Here is a 19,937-nt window from a genome sequence, read left to right on the forward strand (position 1 = left end):
AAGTGTTTATGCTGCCTCTGCATAAGTCATCAGGAAAAACAACAGATAACCTTCCGAGGATGTAGTCCAGAACATAAAAATAAAAAACTTTAGCTCTCTGCCAAAGTGACTTTTAAATATTCTTGAAGAGTCCAAAACGCTAAAGCCTGACCTCATGGTCAAGGGTGTCAACCTCCCAATGCAGCTCTTTTGGTTCTCTTACCCTGACCAAGGGCCACACTTCCTTCTTGACTGGATATGACATCCTGTAACCCTCGCCTCTGGGTCCCCGTGTGTGGAATTCAACTTTTTTTGATTTTCAAGCAGAGCTAAGCACAAATGGTGCTTACTGAACCCTGTGCTGCAGTATGTCATATGTCTACTTTTTAAAAAATGTTAATCCTTTTTATTAAAAAAGTAGAAAAAGAAACTTTAAGTGCTTCATGTTTTATGTGTTCAGGCTGGTTCAGAGACAGAAGAGACAAAATGACTGTCTCTTTGTTTAAATACCTTGCATACTCCAAATTGTACCATTAAGTGTGTATTTTATTTTGGCATTTAATAAAATAAATTATTATTTTTAAAGACATTCCTTTTAGTTTTTAATAAAATGGTGTCAAATGTTGTTTTTAATTCCGGCTATTGGTCACTTCCCTAAAGAGTTACAAAAGCAGTTTAGGAGATGGTGGACAATTTGATCAGGGCTTACCAGGTGGTTCAGTGGTAAAGAATCTGCCTGCTTGTGAAGGAGACACAGGAAACATGGGTTCAATCCCTGGATGGGGAAGATCCCCTGGAGAAGGAAATGGCAACCCACTCCAGTATGCTTGCCTGGAGAAATCTCATGGATAGAGGAGCCTGGTAGACTACAGTCCATGGGGTCACAAAGAATCAGACATGACTGAGCGACTAACACAATGAGGGACATTGATATAATTATATATGCCTTTATCCTAGAGGAAGAAATGGCAACCTAGTCCAGTATTCTTGCCTAAAGAAACCCTATGGACAGAGGAGCCTGGCCGGTTACAGTCCATGGGGTCACAAAGACTGAGCATGCATATACGTGCACCTATGCTGCTGCTGCTGCTAAGTCGATTCAGTCGTGTCCGACTCTGTGCGACCCCCATAGACAGCAGCCCACAAGGCTCCCCCGTCCCTGGGATTCTCCAGGCAAGAACACTGGAGTGGGTTGCCATTTCCTTCTCCAGTGCATGAAAGTGAAAAGTGAAAGTGAAGTCACTCATTCGTGTCCGACCCTCAGCGACCCCATGGACTGCAGCCTTCCAGACTCCTCTGTCCATGGGATTTTCCAGGCAAGAGTACTGGAGTGGGGTGCCATTGCCTTCTCCGACATGCACTTATAGTTCACATGTAAATTTATGTAATTCATACAGTTAAAGGATTTCATAAAAATTTTATAAAACTGATAGTTGATTGAATCCTAAATTTTTAAAAAATTTACAATGTTTATAAAAAGCAATTAACTTACTAACCCACTTAGGCAGGTATGACAAAATCCAAAATGTTGTTTAGATTCACAGCAAGAACCAATGCTCCAAAGCAAAGAATTGAGGACCAAATGCAACTCTGATACTTGGCTCACATACACTTAACAATTGAAGACTTTTTTTTGCCTAAATTTACTTGATTGAAAGTTATGCTCAATTCAAGAATGAAAGTGACTGAAAACTGAATGTTTTTAAAAAATTTTTGAGACGTATGAAATTTTCTGGATCCCAGAACACACACTTAACATGTAAGGGTAACAGTATCCCTCAGGCAATAGAAGAAAGGGAGTTTGGGCCACATTCTGATTTTCAGCTAGCCATTGCAGATTCCAATGTGATCCCAACTCCAGTTCCTGCCCAGAGGAAAGAATGGACCCTGTCTGGTCCCAAGAGAATCCTTTGTATCTCTAAGAGCACCTTGAGAACAGGGCTAACCACTATACAAAATCAGTTTTGAAATCCATAAAAATTTATCAACTTTTTTAAGAGAAAATTTTGTTTTTGTTTTTAGTTTATTTTCATTTATTTATTTATTTGGTTGCACTAGGTCTTATTGCAGCATGGGGGATCCTTAGTTGTGGCATGCAAACTCTTCATTGTGGCATGTGGCTCTAGTTCTCTGACCAGGGAGTGAACTCTGGCCCCTTGCATTGGGAGCTTGGAGTCTTAGCCACTGGACCACCAGGGAAGTCCCAAAAGTGTATCAACATTTTATAACTGAACTCTTTGAAATCTTAGTTGATAGATTAATAAAGTGAAACCAGGAAGAGAGAGAAAATGCTGACATGCTAGTCAATTATTCAAATAGAAACTAATTTTTATTCATAGGGTAAGTTGGAATTTCCCCTTTTTTCAGGAGAATTATTTTATAGCATGATCTTGATCCAAAATAATTGCATATAAATAGGACTTTAGGATAGAAAACAAATTATATCCTTACCCACTGTAGATTTAGAGTCATAATGCTAAAAACCAAAGGAAAATCTATTATGTAATTTTCCATGAAGAATGCAAGCAAATGACAGAAATTTCATTTATTCCAAGGATATGCCAACCCACTCCAGTATTCTTGCCTAGGAAATCCCATGAACAGAGGAGTCTGGCAGACTACAGTCCATGGAGTCACAAGAGGCAGACATGACTTAGTGACTAAACCACCACCACCACCATGAGTTCTAAAGATAAAACAAGCCATATTTTAAAATATGTAGTTATAACTTAAACATCTGAAGAGACTGTGTATGCTTGCCAGGAGTCAAGCCAGGAAAATATATCCTTTTTCCCAGTGAGGTTGCCATTATTTAAGCAATTTAGACAGCTTCTTTTAGAATTACCTCTGCAGACTACAGCATATTCTCCTAAAAGTTTTCAGTGATGATAAATCTTTGCCTTTGGAGGTTGGATTTGACCTTCAAAAACAAGCAACACCTATTTTCAGACAACCCTGAGGAAAACTGAATAACAGGCAATCACAGATGTGTGGTAATTTACAAGAACATTCAATGCAGAGGAGAAGTTAAAAGAAAGGTGCTCACTATACTCTTATCTTCTACATCCTGGCCCTGCTGTCTATCTCTACACGTGTCCATGATATTTTTTTCCCAGCTGGGTGTTAAAATCTGTTGAGTTTTCTGTATAGCCCTAAAATTCACATCTGGACATAAATCAAATCATAGAATATAATACCATGCTCAGCAGAAATCTTTCCATGATACTAGCTTCGAGTTTGACTCCTTGAAGCCGATGTGCTAGTCAATTCCATCACCATAAATCTCTATGGGACCAGGATGTGTGCTAAAAGTATGGACCCAGGGTTGAAATCCCTGTTCCAATACTTGATATAAAGGCCAATTGCTTAACCTCTCTGGGCTTCCACTTCAGTTAGTCCAGTTGCTCAGTCGTGTCCAACTCTTTGCAACCCCATGAACTACAGCACTTGGACAGGCTTCCCTGTCCATCACCAGCTCCTGGAACTTGCTCAAACTCATGTCCATCGAATCAGTGATGCCATCCAACCATCTTATCCTTTGTTGTCCCCTTCTCTTCCTGCCTTCAATCTTTTCCAGCATCAGAGTCTTTTCAAATGAGTCAGTTCTTTGCATCTGGTGGCCAAAGTACTGGAGCTTCAGCTTCAGCATCAGTCCTTCCAACGAATATTCAAGACTGATTTCCTTTAAGATTGACTGGTTTGACCTCCTTGCAGTCCACTTAATCCTCTGTTAAATGGAGTTGATAAACTTCCCTTATGTTGTTCTTCTACTGTGAAAGCCAAAGCTTTTCTTGTGAAGATTAAGTGACTTAATATCGCTCAAATGCATACAACAGTGCCTGCTGCAAAGTCAACACTAAATATTTGTTGTTTAGTCGTTGTGTCCGACTCTTTTGCGACCCCATGGGTTGTAGCCTGCCAGGCTCCTCTGTCCATGGGATTTCCCAAGCAAGAATACCAAAGTGGGGTGCCATTTAAATATTAGTCATCATTATTTATGTGATGGCTATAATAGGCAAAGAATGAGAAGCTAGCCTTCAAAAACAAAACAGAAAAACCAACTCTTTTTTGACTCAAACACTATATACTCTTAATCCAAGTCAGAGGACCTTAAGAGGATCAGAAGTATATAGGGAATGACAGGCCTCTGAATATACAGGACACAGACAGCTGTTGAGAGGGAGGAACATTAGATGCCATGAAACTAGCTTGCAGTATAATTTTCAATTCAGTTCAGTTGCTCAGTCGTGACCAATTCTTTGTGACCCCATGGACTGCAGCACACCATGCCTCACTGTCCATCACCAACTCACAGAGTTTACTCAACCTCATGTCCATTCAGTTGGTGATGCCATCCAACCATCTCATCCTCTGCCATCCCCTTCTCCTCCTCCTTTCAGTCTTTCCCAGCATCAGGGTCTTTTCAAATCAGTCAGCTCTTTGCTCAGGTGGCCAAAGTATTGGAGTTTTGGTTCAACATCAGTCCTTCCAATCAACATTCAGGACTGATTTCCTTTAGGATGGACTGGTTGGATCTCCTTGCAATCCAAGGGACTCTCAAGACTCTTCTCCAACACCATAGTTCAAAAGCATCAATTCTTTGGAGCTCAAGCTTTCTTTATAGTCCAGCTCTCACATCCAGACATGTCCACTGGAAAAACCATAGCCTTGACTGGACAAGAGAAGATTCTACACATAGACGTCACCAGATGGTCAACACAGAAATCAGATTGATTATATTCTTTGCAGCCAAAGATGGAGAAGCTCTATACAGTCAGCAAAAACAAGACTGGTTGCTGACTGTGGCTCAGATCATGAACTCCCTATTGCCAAATTCAGACTTAAATTGAAGAAACTGGGGACAACCACTAGACCATTCAGGTATTACCTAAATCAAATGCCTAACAATTATACAGTGGAAGTGAGAAATAGATTTAAGGAACTAGATCTGATGGACAGAGTGCCTGATGAACTATGGATGGAGGTTCATGACATTGTACAGAAGACAGGAATCAAGATCATCCCCAAGGGAAAAAAAAAATGCAAAAAGGCAAAGTAGCTGTCTGAGGAGCCCTTACAAATAGCTGTGAAAAGAAGAGAAGCCAAAAGTAAAGGAGAAAAGGAAAGATATACCCATTTGAGTGCAGAGTTCCAAATAATAGCAAGGAGAGATAATAAAGCCTTCCTCAGTGATCAGGGCAAAGAAATAGAGGAAAACAATAGAATGGGAAAGACTAGAGATCTCTTTAAGAAAATTAGAGATACCAAGGGAACATTTCATGCAAAGATGGGCTCAATAAAGACAGAAATGGTATGGACCTGACAGAAGCAGAAGATATTAAGAAGAGGTGGCAAGAATACACAGAAGAACTGTACAAAAAAGATCTTCACGACCCAGATAAACACAGTGGTGTGATCACTCACCTAGAGCCAAATATCCTGGAATGTGAAGTCAAGAGGGCCTTAGGAAGCATCACTACAAACAAAGCTAGTGGAGGTGATGGAATTCCAGTGGAGCTATTTCAAACACTAAAAGATGATGCTGTGAAAGTGCTGCACTCAACATGCCAGCAAATTTTGGAAAACTCAGCAGTGGCCACAGGACTGGAAAAGGTCAGTTTTTCATTCCAATTCCAAAGAAAGGAAATGCCAAGGAATGCTCAAACTACTGCACAAGTGTAATTTTAGTAACCTCTAAAGATATATCATTACCACCATTATCAGAAAGTGTGGGTCATGGGACTTCCCTGGTGGTCCAGTGGCTAAGAATCTGCCTGGCAATGCAGGGAACTCGGATTCAATCCTTAGTCAGGGAACTAAGATCCCACATGCTGCCAAGAAACTAAGCCCAATCACTGCAACTCGAGAGTCCATGTTCACAACAGAAAGATCCCCCAAGTTGCAATGAAGATCCTGTGTGCTGCAACTAAGACCGGAAGCAGCCAAATAAATAAATAAAAATAAATGGGTAAACATTTTCATTTTTTTAAAAAGGAAGTATTGGTCATTACACTGTATTTTACTGAATATAAGATGCCACAGATGGAAATAAATGTCGCTGTGTCAGAAATACTAATATGAAAAACTGTGTACCTCAGAATCAGTGAAGAAATAACAGAGGTTCGGAAGAGGATATTCTGCCTGCCAGCTTCAGCAGATTCTTCCCCATTCTAGGTGGAACCCCAACCCCGCAAAAGGAAACTTTCCAAGGGTACAGTTGCAAAAGTCAGGACTGAGCTCTGACTTCAGCAGTGGGAAGGGGGAGGCCCTCAAGGGAAGGCTATGTTTTACATGAGGTGAAAAAAATTGCAGAAGAAAGTGGACATTTTTCAATGAACATAAATGGTTCCTACTTCCGGTGTTAAAATCTACGCAAGTAGATTCTGAAATTCAGATCTAAATTTCCACCTGTGGAAAGAGTACATTGTTCCAGTCAGATGTGACACAGCCACCTGAGAGGGAAACTGTTTCAAACTTCTCAAGCTTCTCTTCCATGTTGCCCTTCGGGTTTCTGGTGGCTCCAGGTTTCACGGCAACCAGGATTACTCTTCCCCAGGCGGGCTGGTCTTCATCTAACAGCACCAGAGCCCAGAGACCCAGTAAGTAGCGTTAAATGAATGCAAATGTGTCAGGAGCCTGAAAGGCTCAGATCCCCTTTGTAACCAACTCTTCATATTCCAATTCAACAAATATTAATTGAAGCATCTGGACCACATGCAGGATATTGTTTTAAAGATGGAGACAGGTGCACAGTATTTGATCTTAAGGGACAAGAAAGTGATTCAAACTTGGCATCCACCTGGAACTTCATTCTGTGCATGAAATGAAAGGAATGTGAACAAGGAGGGCAAGTATTGGGGGGAGGGGGGAGGGAGAGGCTGACATCTGTAAACGTGTAAGCGGTCCAATTTTCCTAGTGTTTTACCCCTAAAAAGAACTTCACAGACGTATGAGGAAGCCTGCCTTCTGGTAATCCTTTGTGAAAGTGTTGGTTACTCAGTCATGTTCTACCCTTTTTGACCCCATGAATTGTAACCCTCCAGGCTCCTTTGTCCATGAAATTCTCCATGCCAGAATAGTGGAGTGGGTAGCCATTCCCTTCCTTGTAATCCATCACAAATTTGTAAGACACTGAAAAAGTGGTTCCAAGTTTCTTTGCATCTCATTCTCCACTACCCTCATAAGCCTATGACTGTCTCATTTTAAGACACATATCACATTCCCTATATAAGAATGTGACTTTGGGATCCATTTCCCCAGCTGGTTTGGAGGCATTTTGGGCATAAAGTTTAATCTTCTGAGCAAGTCTCTGAGTGAACCTACTGCTATTTTGCAGACAAATGGAGTATCATTCAAGGTTGATTCATTTCTTAGTATGACTAGAAGAACTAGAAGACGATCAGCAGCATGATTTATCATCATTATGGTAGAATGATAATTTATCATCATTATAAAATTAGGGTAGAAAAAAGGTAACCTATTTTACCCATTGAAAAATAGCTTCTTTGTAAACTGCACACAGACATACAATGAAATATTACTCAGCCATGAAAAAGAACACTTTTGAGTCAGTTCTAATGAAGTGGGTGAAACTAGAGCCTACTATACAGAGTGAAGTAAGTCAGAAAGAGAAAAACAAACATCATATATTAGTACATATATATGGAATCTGGAAAGATGGGACTGAAAAAATTATTTTCAGGGCAGCAACGGAGACATAGACATAGAGAACAGACTTATGGACATGGGGGTTGGCAGAAGAAGGAGAGGATGGGATGTATGGAGAAAGTAAGGAAACATATATCACCGTATGTAATTAGATAGCCAATGGGAATTTGCTGTAGAAAATTCCAACTGGTTTGTAGAAACTCAAACCAGGGCTCAGGAACAACCTGGTGGGGGAGGTGGGGAGGGAGGTGGAAGGGAGGTTCAAGAGGAAGGAGACATTATGTATACCTATGGCTGGTTCATGTTGATATTTGGCAGAGACCAATAAAATACTGTAAAGCAATTATCCTTCAATTAAAAATAAATAAATTTAAAAACAGAAAAATAGCTTCTTTGTAGAACAATTAACAATTATGTTTCTGTACTTTCATAGTTATTAAATAATAGTATTGCTCATTCAGTTCAGGTCAGTTCAGTTGCTCAGTTGTGTCAGACTCGTTTTGACCCCATGGACTGCAGCACACCACGCTTTCCTGTCCATCACCAACTCCCAAATCTTGCTCAGACTCATGTCCATTGAGTCAGTGATGCCACCCAACTATTTCATTGTCTGTCAACCCCTTCTCCTCTTGCCTTCAATCTTTTCCAGCATAGGGTCTTTTCCAGGGAGTCCATTCTTCACATCAGGTGGCCAAAGTATTGGAGTTTCACCTTCAGCATCAGTCCTTTCAATGAATATTCAGGACTGATTTCCTTTAGGATGTACTGGTTGGATCTCCTTGCAGTACAAGGGACTCTCAAGAGTCTTCTCCAACACTTCAGTTCAAAAGCATCAGTTCTTTGGTGCTCAGCTTTCTTTATAGTCCAACTCTCACATCCATAAACGACCACTGGAAAATCCATAGCCTTGACTGCTGCAGCTACTAAGTCGCTTCAGTCGTGTCTGACTCTGTGCCACCCCATAGACAGCAGCCCACTAGGCTCCTCTGTCCCCGGGATTCTCCAGGCAAGAACACTGGAGTGGGTTGCCATTGCCTTCTCTAATGTATGCATGCATGCTAAGTCACTTCAGTTGTGTCCAACTCTGCGTGTCCCTAGGAACAGCAACCCACCAGGCTCCTCTGTCCACAGGATTCTCTAGGCAAGATTACTGGAGTGGGTTGCCATTTCCTTCTCCAGTAGCCTTGACTAGATGGACCTTTGTTGACAAAGTAATGTCTCCGCTTTTTAATATGCTGTCTAGGTTGGTCATAGCTTTTCTTCCAAGGAGTAAGCGTCTTTTAATTTCATGGCTGCAGTCACCATCTGCAGTGATTTTGGAGCCCAAGAAAATAAACTCTCTAACTGTTTCCATTGCTTCCCCATCTATTTGCCATGAAGTGATGGGAACGGATGCCATGATCTTCATTTTATGAATGTTGAGTTTTAAACCAGCTTTTTCACTCTCCTCTTTCACTTTCATCAAGCGGCTCTTTAGTTCTTCACTTTCTGTCATAAGGGTGGTGTCATCTGAATACCTGAGGTTATTGATATTTCTCCTAGAAATCTTAATTCCAGCTTGTGCTTCATCCAGCCCGGCATTTTGCATGAGGTACTCTGTATATAAGTTAAATAAGCAGGGTGACAACATACAGTCTTGCTCTTACCCTATTACAAATAATTTTAAATTGTTTAATGTCTTCCATTTATTAACTGCATCTAATGTTACTTCAGTTAGATCACTGAACATCTGGGACTTGGAGATCTGATATTTATACAGAAATTTTTAGAAAGTAAGATTGGTGTTTATTGCATCAGGGATTGGCAGGCATCTATCAGGAGACTGTCTCAGATAATCATTACCTAACTCAAATTTTCCTTGATTTTTTTTCCCCATCCTATGTATTTTTAAAAGACAACTGTACAAAAAATAGAAATGAATATGCTTGGTTAAATTGTCTCTAGTCTTTTTTTTTATATAACTAACCCGTCGATGTCATTGTTAAAAGTTTTTGTTTCACGTTTTCCTCATTGGCAAACTGAGTAGTAACGTATTCAGAGCCTGCCAGCTCTAATTTTTTTATTATCTCTCAAGTTTACTGACCTCATGGCAAAGAATTTGAAGTCTTCTCTACCACCCCCACGCTTCCTGGGGGTGTTTTTCTGGCATTTTTCTGACATGCCTGAGTGCTAGGGTTTATGCCATTATGGCTGTGTATCTAAAAGATGGAAACGATAAAGTGCGTGACATCATGTAAACTATGTAATTTTGACTTTTAAGTTTTCCTTCAATATAAATCCTGGCCCAGGCTGCCAAGAGGTCTGACAAAGGTCAGCCTGGTTTTACTCTAAGTGGGTGAAACCGGAATTCCTCGGCCTTATAAATTCCTTTGGTCTCCACAAACATCTCCTCTTTTCTAACATCAAGTTCATATTCCATGTTTACTCAAATGTGTTTGGCCCACTAATACCTCTTTTAATGAGAATGCAGTTCTCTGCCAGAAGTCCCATTTGGATCATTTACTTTTCCTTTGTTGATCATATCAAGCATCATTACAAATAATAATACTGTAATCACATAGTTCTTTCCAGGAAATGTCATCTTGCTGATGGCATCTAAGACTGGATATTATTAAAATCTGCTTTGTTTTTTCATCCTGACTGCACTGCACTTTAACACCCTTTGAAGAGAGACGACGTGGAGAGATTTTTCTGGCTTGCGATCAGCGTTTCAGGTTGGTGGCCAGATGAAAGCTCTGTTAGAGTTCTTTCCAAGGATTTGTCGTGCACACTCAGATTTCTTGTTCTATGTTGACTCAACCTTTTTTACAAAATACCTCTATAAAAACAGGTCACAGAAGCAGTTCAGAATTAAACAGAATTTTTTCATTCTTTTAAAAAATTTTGGAACATGCATAATCTAAATAAGTTTATTATCCCTTAATGACAAATTAAAGCAAAATATGCCAAACTTCATGCAAAAACTTTCCAAAAATCTCCATTCTGAAATAAAAGCACTTGCCTCAATCTTATGTTTGAAGAGTCTCCTGAATGAAAGAGTAAAACAGAGCCGGTTTCGATGAACCATACAAAATCTGTCCAAAGTAGTATTTGTTTCCAACAGAACTTTGTGGAGCACATTTGTAAATCACTTCTCCAAAAAATGGCAAGAAGTGCTTCTTTGGCAGTAGATAGACAGCAAGAAAAAAAGTCTTGGGGGATAAAAAGCACATATAATCTTAATGTCAGGATCTATTTGGCTATAATCACAGAATACTCAATCAAAAATGACAAACTGTATAAGAATTTCTGTTTCATTTAACCAGAAGTCTGTTAAAGGATTGCTAGCACTGCTTAACCACATCAGAGCCCTGAGTCGACAACATCTGTTGAGTTCATTCATTCTTTCATCCAACATGCCTTTCAGTATTCTCTTGGCCTCCTAGGCACCAGGTCATGGGACAAGAGAAGGTGACACCTGGTGCCCTGGACCAGTACCTTGTAGGACTCTGGGGCTGATACAAACAAAAAGCAAAGTGGGTTCTTCACAGTTTCAAAGGTAACTCCCTCTTCATCAGGAAAAGGCTCATATAAATGAAACCAAAGTAAAACAGTTTGACATAGTATTCAGACGTTCATCTGATTGTCACAGACAATATCCATCTAGGTATGGGTTCTAACAAACTTAAGGTAGAAGGATTTTCTAGAAGGTTATTGAGTGGCTCACAAAACTGACTGGAGGTTTGGAGGACTACATTTGGAAAACAGGACAAAACCAAAGGAATCCACAACTGGGGTCAAGTGAAAAGAACTGCTTGGTTGCCAAGCCACCACAGGACTCCAGGTACAAGACACAGCCACTGTCCGATGAATTCTAAGTTGTCTGTTTGGTTGCCTTGTTGGCCCCTTCACAGTAAGAGTTCACATCTACTGTGAGTTTACATTCTGTGAAGTCTGTTCTAAGCAAGTTAACACTATCTCATTTAATTGTCCTGATAACACCTGGAAGAAAATAATTGTCCCATTTTATAGGTGAAAACTAAGATCATGGCATCCAGTCCCATCACATCATGACAATGGAAACAGTGAGGAACTTTATTTTCTTGGGCTCCAAAATTACGGCAGATGGTGACTGTAGCCATGAAATTAAAAGATGCTTGCTCCTTGGAAGAAAAGCTATGACCAACCTAGACAGCATACTAAAAAGCAGAGACATTACTTTACCAACAAATGTCTGTCTAGTTAAAGCTATTGTTTTTCCAGTAGTCACATATGGATGTGAGAGTTAGACCATAAAGAAAGCTGAGTGCCAAAGAATTGATGCTTTTGAACTGTGGTGTTGGAGAAGACTCTTGAGAGACTCTTGGACTGCAAGGAGATCGAACCAGTCAATCCAACGAAATGAGTCCTGAATATTCATTGGAAGGACTGATGACGAAGTTGAAACTCCAATCCTTTGGCCACCTGATGCCAAGAGCTGACTCATTGGAAAAGACCCTGATGCTGGGCAAGACTGAAAGCAGGAGGAGAAGGGGACGACAGAGGATGAGAAGGTTGGGTGGCATCACCGACTCAATGGACATGAGTTTGAGTAAGCTCCTGGAGTTGGTGATGTACTGGGAAACCTGGTCTGCTACAGTCCACGGGGCCACAAAGAGTCTGACACGACTGAGTGACTGAGCTGACTGACTGCCAGGTGAAGCTACTGAGACTCACAGAGACTGGGCACCTTGCCTAAGATCCTCAAACCCAGGCAAGCCAACTACACCACTTCATCTGTCTCTCAAAGTCTAAATAGCAACCTCCGAATTCCTGAGCCAGTGGCCTCTATCCTAACTGCCAGAAGTCAGGAGAAGCACATACATGAACTTTTTGGCTTCCTAAACTTACACATGGCTGATTGCTTATTTTCCAACATGTGAAGGGAGGTCAAATGCTGACAGGGAAAGTTTTACAAACACCACTCCAAAGACTACAGAGAGAAAAATAAAAAGCAAAATAAGTGAAACATCCAAACTTGGGAAGAAATATCCTGATTATTCTCAGATTGTAATTTTCTATGTTTAGCTATATTCTGCATGCTTCTTTCTGCCTAAGAATACCTCAATATTTTGTTATGTTTATGGAAAAACAAATTGAAGTCATGTATGACACTCTTCCTTTTGGCTCTCTTTAAATTATGCCAAGATAATTCTGGTAAAAATAGCTATCTAGTTTGACTATTCAAATCAATGGAGATAAAAGTGTCCTATTCCATCCTACTTCTCAAATATCTGAATGATTTTCAAGAAATCATATATGCAAGCATGAGCTCAGAGATGATCTTATTAAACACAAAAGAAAGAACAATGAGCAAAACCAAAGAAGCTTATACGTTTATTCTCCCCTATATGTTTGGCTCTGGAGTGGAAGGAAAGAATGACCATTTTATGGAGGCAAAGTTAAACCAGCCAAGTTGAGGTCATATTTTCTAAGAGACAGAGTTAAACAGCTGTGACCAGAACTTGCTTTTGTCTCTCTGCTTAGTATTTTGCCCTGAATCTATGGACTGTTTCAGTTTATATTCTAATACTAGCACAGAAATGACCCAAACTGTCAGTGTTCACATAGATCAACCCTATTTGTTCCCAAATATAGAGAAAAAGAAATTGTGTTATTCCCAAATTACTGGTTGAATTTTTGTAACCAACATACAACATATAGGATATTGATGTGTTTTGATAGAAGAGATAGGGAATGCAAGAGATATCAAGAGAAATTTTAAACTCTTTAGAAAAACAGAGCCCTATTCCAAATCACGAGGACAGAATTTCAAAGAACATGTTGTCTTCTTTGACAAAATTATATACATAGGTATCCAAAGTATATGTGTGCTAAGTAACTTCAGTCGTGTTCAGCTCTTTGCAACTCCATTGACTATAGCCAACCAGGCTCCTCTATCCGTGGGATTCTCCAGGTAAGAATACTGGAGGGGGTTGTTACGTCCTCCTCCAGGGGATCTTCCTGACCCAAGGATCAAACCCAAGTCTCCTGGGGCTCCTGCACTGCTGCTGGATTCTTTACCACTGAGCCATAAGGGAAGCCCCATCCTAAGTATATAAGTACTCAGTATTCTGCTCACAGAAGAAAGTCTGCTTGGCAAAAATCCCAAATGTAAACTTACAAGGACATGTGCCACAGGAGCTGGCTTAGCTAAGTTAGGAACACAATTCAGAAAGAATTCTGCTTCATATTTTCCTTTTCCACATTTTGCAGACAATCTATCCTCAATTTCCTGAAATGTCATTACTCTCCACTTCATTAATAACAGATAAAGAACAAGTTTTGAAATCAGTGACAAATAGTCTTCATTTGATTTTTTTAAAAAACTCATAGTTACCTTTAAAGGTCGTTTTGATTTTAAGCCAAGAGCCAGTGACTTTTCGAGAAATTTCCTGTTTTCTTTTTAGAAGAAAAACAGCCAGCATGAATGATAAGAATTTGTGGCGAATTCTAAACATAAAGCCTTTTGCATTTAAATATTTCCACAGATTTTATTTCTCACCACAGGACTCTTGGCCTTCAAAACTTCAATTCTTTTTATAATTCCACAAATATGAATTTCCCTGAATCTGCTTCTTGAGAGATTTCCAATAGCCAAAATGGGCAATTGACTTTATTGTTTTTCTAATCACATGGGCAGTTAGGACAAAGGAATTTCATTCATATCTGACTGTTCCTAATATTTGTTTTTCATTTAGAAGGATAGGTATTCTGGAAGGAAGTTTTTGGTGACTGGGAGAGACATAATGTTATTTCTATTTAAACTGACGTTCACTAAGAAAATTCCTACCGAACTAAACCTGACAAGGATGTATTCTGAAAAGCCATGGTTACCTTCCACGAAGTTAAACTCAAAAGATCAAAAATGTACTCAGAAAAACTCTAGTTTTTTTTTAATAATTATAATCATTCATAAACCTAATCTCTTTGTAATTTAACAGGAAGCACTTTCTGAGGAAATACGTTCTATGAGCTTATTCTTCACATAGAAAAATCATTTTTGTTTGTCCTAAAATGACATAGTTGAGCTTTTCAAGCAGCCCCTAAATCTTTCTAATATCTGAAACTTATTTCAAGTAATTTATTCACAAGGCAATACATTTTACCCTCTCTTAGGAAGATTGATGAATTAAATGATTTTTATCTTCTCTCCCTATTTTCTGTATTTTTATACATTCCTATAAACCAATGGGCTGCCCTGGTGTATCAGTGGTAAAGAATCCACGTGCCAACGAGGGTGACGCGGGTTCAATCCCTGGGTTGGGAAGATCCCCTGGAGGAGGAAATGGCAACCTACTCCAGTATTCTTGCTTGGAGAATTCCATGGACAGAGGAGCCTACTGGGCTACAGTCCATGGGATCGCAAAAGAGTCAGACATGACTTAGCAACTAAAAAAATACCAAATAAATCCATACATACTTTGTTTTAAGCCTAAAAGCTAGTAATATGAAGTCTGTAGACCTGTTATCTGATCTTATTGATCCTTGATTTCTTTCTTTTTTTTTATTTGACTGTGCCACTTGGAATCTTATTTCCCTGACCAGGGATCAAACCCACAGCTGCTGCATTTGAAGCACAGAGTCCAGGGAAGTCCCCATCCTTGATTTTTTTAATCAGCAAAATGAAAAGATTGGCTAGAGCCATTTCCTTTTCCAGGGGATCTTCCCGACTCAGGGATCAAACCCAGGTCTCCTGCATTCCAGGGAGATGCTTTAACCTCTAAGCCACCAGGGAAGCACTCTAAAGTAACTTACAATGGTTAAACTAAAGTTTCAGTGAAAACTTAAACTTATTCACAATATGAGTTCTACTTCAGTCCTACATTGACTTGAAAAACCAACTAACCAACCAACAAACAAACAAACAAAAAAAGCACAATGTTAAGAGCTGTAAGTTGAGTCTATTCAGTGTCTTACGGAGGACTACAGCCCAGGAGACAGCCTCTCAGAGAGCTTGGAGAAACTGTTCCAAAGAGGTAAGTGTAAGAGTCAGCATATGTGTGATTTTGGAGAAGCGGGTACATGCAACCAAGCACACATCCAACAGGTTCCTGCCAGTCACAAGTGACAGATACCTTTGTTCTTGCTGTTCAGTCACTCAGTCGTGTCGACTCTGTGCAGCCCCATGGACTGCAGCAGACCAGGCCTCCCTGTCTTTCCTAAGTATGGGAAGATGCAAGAAACGAGGTTCATGAACCAAGTCTCATGAAAATATGTAACTTTTTGACAGCCTGTTCTGCCGGTTTTCCCAGAGTACAGAGTGCTTTATTCCTGATCTCTGTCCTGAATTCCTTTCAGGGTGTGTTGAAGGTCAGCAACTGCTCTGGCTAATGACTTAATTCTTGTAGAACTAGGTGACAGCAGTGACCTTCTTTAGCTAGCACACTGGTACAAAAACAACAAACCCCAACCAAGATCACTCAGGTAGACACAAATCCAAAATGTTTTGCTTAATTGAATTATCCATTTTTACTTCAAATTCCTTAATTTTGTTCAGTGAAAGTTAGCAAAATGATAGAGAACGTTAACAATTTTTCTTCTGTCTTTGGCCCTGAAATCTATATATTGAAATTTACTATCTTTCCATGGTGGTATCCTTTCAATGCCCCCATTTAGGCAAAGTTGAAAGTTGCTGAAACGTTCTGATGATCTGGCTTACAAAATGACCTCTTTCACATGGAAAACATCCTAAATACATCAATTAGAATTACTTTATCCAATATGTTAAACACTGAGTCTTTTGCAAGAAATATTTATTTTGAGAAGTGCAGTTAAGTTCAGCCTCAAATGATGTAAATTACATTTTTCCCACCATAATATTAAGATATTTTTAAGGATATAATGGAAAACAATGTTTATATGGTTTGCAATCTACTAACTCCTGGAGGAAAACATAGGCAAAACACTCTCTGACATAAATCACAGCAGGATCCTCCATGACCCACCTTCCAGAGTAATGGAAATAAAAGCAAAAATAAATAAATGGGACCTAATTAAACTTAAAAGCTTTTGCACAACATGGGAAACTAAAAACAAGGTGAAAAGACAGCCTTCAGAATGGGAGGAAATTATAGCAAATGAAGCAACTGACAAAGAATTAATCTCAAAAATATATAAGCAGCTCATGTAGCTCAATACCAGAAAAATAGAAGACCCAATCAAAAAATGGGCCAAAGAACTAAACAGACATTTCTCCAAAGAAGACATACAGATGGCTAACAAACAGGAGAAAAATGTTCAATATTATCAGAGCAATGCAAATCAAAACCACAATGAGGTACCATCTCATGCTGGTCAGAAAGACTGCTATCAAAAATTCTACAAACAATAAATTCTGGAGAGGGTGTGGAGAAAAGGGAACACTGTTGGTGGGAGTGTAAACTAGTACAGCCACTATGGAGATCAGTGTGAAGATTCCTTAAAAAACTGGAAATAAAACTGCCATAATACCCAGCAATACCACTGCTGGGCATACACCAAGGAAACCAGTATTGAAAGAGATACATGTACCCCAATTTTCATTGTAGCACTGTTTACAATAGCCAGGACATGGAAGCAACCTAGATGTCCATTGGCAGATGAATGGATAAGAAAGCTATGGTACATATACACAATGGAATATTACTCAGCTGTTAAAAAGAATCAGTTCTAACGAGGTGGATGAAACTGGAGCCTATTATACAGAGTGAAATAAGTCAGAAAGAAAAACACCAATACAGTATATTAACACATATATATGGAATTCAGAAAAATGGTAACAATGACCTTATATGTGAGATAGCAAAAGAGATACAAATATAAAGAACAGACTTTCAGACTCTGTGGGATGATTTAAGAGAATAGCCTTGAAACATGTATATTACCATATGTGAAATAGATCACCAGTCCAAGTTTGATGCATGAAACAGGGCACTCAATGCCAGTGCACTGGGACAACCCTGAGGGATGTGATGGGGAGGCAGGTGGGAGGGGGTTCAGGATGGGGGACACATGTACACCCATGGCTGATTCATGTCAATGTTGGCAAAAATCACCACAATGTTGTAAAGAAATTAGCCTCCAATTAAAATAAATTAATTTTTTTAAAAAGTGATGTCATCTGCATAAATAAGGGTGTCAATATTTCTCCCAGCCAACTTGATCCCAGCCTGTGATTCATTCAGCACAGCATTTCTCATGATGTACTCTGCATATAAGTTAAATAAGCAGAGTGAAAATATACAATTTCTGTTGTACTCCTTTCCTAATTTTTACCTGTCCATTGTTCCATGTCCTATTTGACTTATTGCCTCTTGACCCAAATACAGGTTTCTTAGGAGGCATGTAAGGTGATCTGGTACTCCCATATCTTTGAGAATTTTCCACAGTTTGTTGTGGTCCACACAGTCACACTTTAGTGTAGTCAATGAAGCAGAAGTAGATGTTTTTCTGGAATTCCCTTGCTCTCTCCATGAGCCAAAGAATGTTGGCAGCTTGATCTCTGGTTCCTTTGCCTCTTCAGAACTCAGTTTGTACATCTGAAAGTTCTCAGTTCATGTACTGCTGAAGTCTAGCTTGAAGGATTTTGAGCATTATCTTGCTAGCATGTGAAATGAGAGCAGTTGTACAGTAGTTTGAACATTATTTAGCATTGCCCTTCTTTGGGATTGAATTTGAAAAAAACTGACTTTTTTTCCAGTCCTGCGGACACTGCTGAGTTTTCCAAATTTGCTGACATATTGAGTGTAACTATTTAAGCATCATTTTTAGGGTTTTAAGTAGCTCAGCTGGAATTCCATCACCTCTACTAGTTTTGTTTTTAGCAATGCTTCCTAAGGCCCACTTGACTTCACATCCCAGGATGTCTGGCTCTAAGTGAGCGATTATACCACTGTGGTACTCTCAGTCATTAAGACCCTTCCTACATAGCTCTGTATATTCTTGTGACCTCTTCTTAATATCTTCTGCTTCTATTAGGTCTTTCCCTTTCTGTCCTTTATTGTGCCCATGCTTACTTGAAATGTTCCCTTGATATCTCAGTTTTTCTGGAAAGATCTCTAGTTTTTCCCATTTTATTGTTTTCCTCTATTTCTTTTTTTTAAATGAATATCATTGATTTCTTTAATGAACATGTCAATAATGATGAAGAACCATTTTACTTTTCCCCATTTAGACTTCCAACCTTTCATTTATTTTTATTTTTATTTTTTATTTTGAAGTAAGCCAGAAAGAAGGCCTGGCGTGCTGAGATTCACGGGGTTGCAAAGAGTCGAACACGACTGAGCGACTGAACTGAACTGAGAAAGAAAAACACCTCTATTTCTTTGCATTGTTCATTTAAGAAAGCTTTCTAATCTCTCCTTGCTATTCTCTGGAACTCTGCATTCAGTTGGGTATATTGTTCCCTTTCTCCTTTGTCTTTCACTTCTCTTCTTCACTCAGTGATTTGTAAAGCCTCCTCAGACAACCACTTTGCCTTCTTGCTATTCCATTTCTTGGAGGGGGTTTTTGCCCACAGTAGTAAATAAAACGGTCATCAGAATTAAATTCTCCCATTCCCATCCATTTTTAGTTCAGTGATTCCTAAGATATGGATGTTCATTCTTGCTGTCTTCTCTTTGACCATGTCCAGTTTACCTTGATTCATGGACCTACCATTCCAGGTTCCTTTGCAACATTGTCTGTTACAGAACTGGACTTTACTTTCACACCAGACACATTCATAACTGAGCATCATGTCTGTTTTGGCCCAGGTGCTTCTTTCTTTCTGGAAAGTGAAAGTGTTAATCGCTCAGTCGAGTCTGACTCTTTGTAACCCTATGGACTATAGCCTGCCAGGCTCCTCTGCCATGTAATTCTCCAGACAGGAATACTGGAGTGGGGTACCATTCCCTTCTCCAGGGGATCTTCCCAACACAGGGATCAAAGCCATGTCTCCTGAATTGCAGGCGGATTCTTTACCGTCTGGAGTTATTCGTTATTGCCTTCCACCTTCCCCAGTAGAATCGGAGAAGGCAATGGCAACCAACTCCAGTACTCTTGCCTGGAAAATCCCATGGATGGGGGAGGCCTGGTGGGCTGCAGTCCATGGGGTCGCGGAGTCAAACACGACAGAGCGACTTGCCTTTCACTTTTCACTTTCATGCACTGGAGAAGGAAATGGCAACCCACTCCAGTGTTCTTGCCTGGAGAATCCCAGGGACGGGGGAGCCTGGTGGGCTGCCGTCTATGGGGTCACACAGTCGGACACGACTGAAGCGACTTAGCAGCAGCAGCTTCCCCAGTAGCAT

The sequence above is a fragment of the Oryx dammah genome, unplaced genomic scaffold (genome assembly GCF_014754425.2).
Source record: "Oryx dammah isolate SB20612 unplaced genomic scaffold, SCBI_Odam_1.1 HiC_scaffold_4, whole genome shotgun sequence".
NCBI lineage: Eukaryota > Metazoa > Chordata > Mammalia > Artiodactyla > Bovidae > Oryx > Oryx dammah.